General features: G+C 45.8%; 1 long non-coding RNA gene across 1 annotated transcript; it reads left to right on the forward strand.

The window, feature by feature from the left end:
- The first annotated feature begins 2,031 nt into the window (after nt 1–2,031).
- On the forward strand, nt 2,032–2,988 carry LOC148159816 (uncharacterized). Its single transcript, XR_015762912.1, has 2 exons — nt 2,032–2,352; nt 2,414–2,988. It is a non-coding gene; the product is annotated as an uncharacterized LOC148159816 (long non-coding RNA).
- The last annotated feature ends 1,536 nt before the right edge of the window (nt 2,989–4,524 follow it).

Here is a 4,524-nt window from a genome sequence, read left to right on the forward strand (position 1 = left end):
CCGGCTGATCCTAAACCTCAGATATCAGAAATGAAACCCGCGGATCGGTGCGTTCCTTCCACAAACTAAACCAAAACTAACTGGGAATGTTTAGTTTTTGCAGTGCAGATCTCCAGCTGCCTTCGTTTGGTTCATTTGTTCATCAGCTGAATATCCTCGGCGCCTCCCGTCTTTCGGGGCTTGGATGTGAAACGTGCTGGTGGCTCGGCCGCCATCTGTTCGCTGCTTCAGCCCGACCCGCTGCAACCCGCCGGACCTCAGCAGACTGCTAATGAGGAGCAAACCAAACTGCTGTCCACAGATGGAGGTGCAACATCATTACTGCCACACAGAAACATAACGGAGCGTCAGGAAAACCGTAGAGCTGAAACTCCTCCAGCTCCTTGTTCCTACAGAACCAGCAAAACCCACTAGATCAGCCCAATTAAAGCTCTGACTGCTGGTTTTGGGCCCAAGTGTCGTTTTCTTTTTGATTGTGAGAAATCGTCAGTTTGCTGCAGTAAATTTAGCCGCTCTGGCTCAGGGTCGGTCTACCTGTCTGCTGCCAGAGCTCATGAGTTTCACAGGATGAGTCACAGAAACCGGAGGCCCGACGGCGCAGCAGCCGGTTGAAGAGAAAACGGCTTTTCCTCCAAAGCAGAGAGGATGACGACGCATAAATAAAACTTTCATCCCTTTAGCCAAACTGCACCGGATTCAGCCGTAAACACTCTGAAGGGTTGCACTCAATTTTCTGAATTACTGACGGTGATGCTGAGAGTTTAATGCTGTTGGTCTGCAGAGATGAAAAGATCGCTCTGATCTGTGGTGCAGAAGAAGAAACTCCAGCTTTACATCTCCATCTCTCACCTGAGAAGATGAGACACCACAACAGGAAGAATGAGAGCCTGGGAAGAGAAAGTAAAAATGAGACACTGGTTTCAGTCTTAGACCCGGTTCTACTGGACCCAGAACATCTGCTCCACCTTCAGCTGCTGTGGCTCTGAGTCAAACCAGCCTGTTCCCCTCCTGGCCTGTGGGGGCGCTGCACCAAGAACCACTGAAGGAAACGACACAAAAATCTCTGAAGACTCTGAGAGCAACTTCCTTCTTCACCAGATGGAAACAAGATGGAGGATTTTAGCGGTTGGAGGATTTCTCTTTAGGCTAAAGACCAGGAGACATTTCTGCTGCTAGCGCTAGGCTAATGTGTTAGCTTTGGTTGGATTTACCCAGAATGCCCTGCGCTGTAGTCCAGTTCCTGCTTTTGGAGCGGTCTCTGGTTCGCTTGGTGTTCACATTCAGACTGAACCAGAGTTCACTTCAGCCAAACCCAGACTGAGGTTTGGAGGACCAGAGGTCAGTTAGCATTCACACCTCACCATCAGAACCGAACTGCACGCAGTTCAGGTTCCTGCCAGCAGCAGCTTCTCTAAGGTTCAGAAAAACCTGGAGCTTCAGACTGGAGGCTGGATGATGGACGTCGACCTGCTCATCTCTGCTGTGGAGTGAACTCATGTGACCGGTTGGACTGTCGCACCTCCGGTTCAGTTTTCTGACATCTTGTTCATCAGTGACTCAGGCTGTGGTGTTGAAATGAATCTGGTGCTGTGGGCAGTGGAGACGGCAGATGAAGAAGCAAAATTACCCAAATGAAAACAATAAATCATGAGCTATTGCTGTCATCCTCATGCACAGCCCAGAGCCCTTCAATTAACTCCAATGGGCTGCGTTGATGTCATAATGTACTTAAAGAGCCGGTTCTGCGCCGCAGAGCGCCGGCTTCACCGCTCACTGATCTTTACTGCCGTAATGCCGAGGCTGCCGCCACTCATCACCTCAACCCGCAGGAAGACGCAACCAGATTACGAGTCAGCGTTGATTTGCAGGAGTCACGCTTTGGGTAACGACGGTAATAAAGCAGCGAACTGCCGGAACTTCATCTGGGTCCGCTCCCAGTTCCGACTGGTCTGGACAAGAAAAACCAACATGTGATTTAGGATTAAATAACATTACGATTATTTATGTGGCAGTATGCCTGTGGCCTTTGAACGCACCACACAAGTGCCTAAATCTAATTGGTTGTGGCGCTGCCTGCCTGTATATAAAGGACCCTCCCTCACCTGGTTGACATGACGTTGTTTTCCTTCCGGTTCAGACCTCGGTGTTTGTTGGTGCTGCACGCTAGGTAAGGCAGGCTTCACCTCTCTCAAGCAAACTTATTACTTGTGATTTATTTACATTTTCTGTATAACAGCTGCAAATTAATGCGTGCGCGCAAACGATGCGCTTAACGACGCTCTGATCGCCGCCGCCTGTACAAGTTCTACGTTTCCTCCTTCCTGTCAGAGGCACGACATAAAGAGCTCAGCGGTAGGTGAAGTGCTGGAGTTTGGATGCTTTCAGATTCCATTTCTAACATTTATTTTGATAGCCGCTGCTGTTTGCCCGCTGTTCTGGTTGTCCCCGACCGACGGTCCGCCTGTCAACTGGATAACCTGTCGGCTGCCTACCTGTCGTCCTGTTTGCTGGCTTCATGCCCGCCGTCCTGGTCGGCGTAAAGCTGGCTCCTATCCCTCGTCCAGTGTGGCTGATTTGGGCTGATTGGTGATCAGCTCGGACCATCTTTCTACTGCCGCTCTGAGTGGCGTCTGCTACAGCGGATCGGTTTCTCCCCGGACAGACTCTTAATTTGGACTATTGCTGCTGATTGTGGGCTGAACTGCATAATTGTATTGTTTGTAATTTGAATGTCTCTCCTTTATATTTTTTTGACAGGAACGGCCAGCTCGTGGTGGTGGTGGTGGACTTTCCGGGTGGTGGTACTGCTTCTGGTTTGGTGCACGATTTTCTTTTGTTTTGCCTTGTTTCGTTTGCTGTGTTTCTTTTAGGACACTACCCCGAATTGCACTCCCGTCCCGGAGTTGAGCTAACACTGACTTTTAATGTGTGAGTGGTTTTAGACTAGTATTTTTGATTTGTGAAATAAATAAAATTGTTACATTGTGAGATTGTCTCAAGCCTCATCTGTAGCGGGTCTGTGTGCCTTAAAGGTAACTTTTTAGTGGAGTTGTTGCAACCAATTATTAAAATATTGTTTTTAAACTTAAGTTCCCAATTTTTATCACACTGCTCCCGCCACATTTAATACAACTATTTTATTTCAGATGAAACTCAGCAGTCTGAAGGAGCTGACATTAAGAAACGTCTCGGAGGAAAACCAGGCCAGAAATCCACTTCGACCCGACTCCGGTCCGCCTCGACCCGACTCCGGTCCGCATCAACCCGACTCCGGTCCGCCTCGGCCCGACTCCGGTCCGCCTCGACCCGACTCCGGTCCGCCTCGACCCGACTCCGGTCCGCCTCGACCCGACTCCGGTCCGCCTCGGCCCGACTCCGGTCCGCCTCGACCCGACTTCACATCTTGGTGGACTTCATGGCATAAATCATTAAATCATTAAATGTGTTTGCGACACATTTTTTTAAAAATAATATACACTATAAAAAGAAACTTGTGTAATTTACACTAAGTTACCATTAGCTATGTTTGCCAGAATCTCACTGCAGGAAATTCAGCCATAGAGAAAAAACGTTTGGGAAGCTTCAGTTTAACAGTTCAGGACATTGAAAGGTTTACAGTTAATTTCTATAGAAATTGTAGATGTACCAGTTTAACTTTATCGACTCTTTATGAAAATGTTCCTTGGAGCAAGGCAAAAAAGAGAAAAACAGGAAGTGTATGAAATATCAACAAACCAACTGAGTGAAAACATCATCCCAGATTACATTTAAAACATGTCTGAATAATCCTGGCTACAGAAATCTCTCCCCAGATGGTTGGAGCTCAAACTCTCCATGATCTGGAGAGAATATATTTTTGTCTTTGCTTTTTGTACGACTCTGTTAAAACTGTAAAAACAGTCGTTATCAGTGGAAACATGGCAGAACTGTATGATATAAAATGACATTTCTTGTAAAAATCAATTTGGCTGCAACTTATTGGCTGCTGCTGTTTCCAGAATTACACTGTAAAAAATGCAAAACAACCTAGGAAGGATTGCAGCAATGTCAGAATATTAAAATATAAAGGAAATAAATCAACTGTACACAAAATGAGACTGTAATTACAGAAACAATTTCTGTTTACACATTCTGTGAATAAAGAACTGATTCCATTTCCAGTCCAGTTCTTCATTTCTACCAGTTGGTTGATCTCAGGCAAACTGGATCTGAAAGATAAAATATAATTTTTCATGATGGGAAACTCATTCAGAGATTTATTACAGCCATAGACGGAAAAAAGAACATAAAAATTTAATTTGTTTGAAAAGTCAGATTTCCTAAAAAACACTGCAAAATTTTCAGATTCATCTCAGAAATTTTCTACTAACACTTTCTGAGCTTCAAAGGTTCAAAATTGTTTTTCTTTTAAACATTTGTTCTCTTGAAAATTTCTCAGATTAGTCTCAGAATTTGAGTTTTTTGGCAGAAATTTGCTCCCCATGTTTTCCTCTCTAATGCTCCTTGTTCCCAGCAGCCACAGTG

Source organism: Poecilia mexicana, unplaced genomic scaffold, assembly GCF_051168715.1.
Source record: "Poecilia mexicana isolate PSO_F unplaced genomic scaffold, ASM5116871v1 scaffold_5, whole genome shotgun sequence".
In the NCBI taxonomy this organism is placed as follows: Eukaryota; Metazoa; Chordata; class Actinopteri; order Cyprinodontiformes; family Poeciliidae; genus Poecilia; species Poecilia mexicana.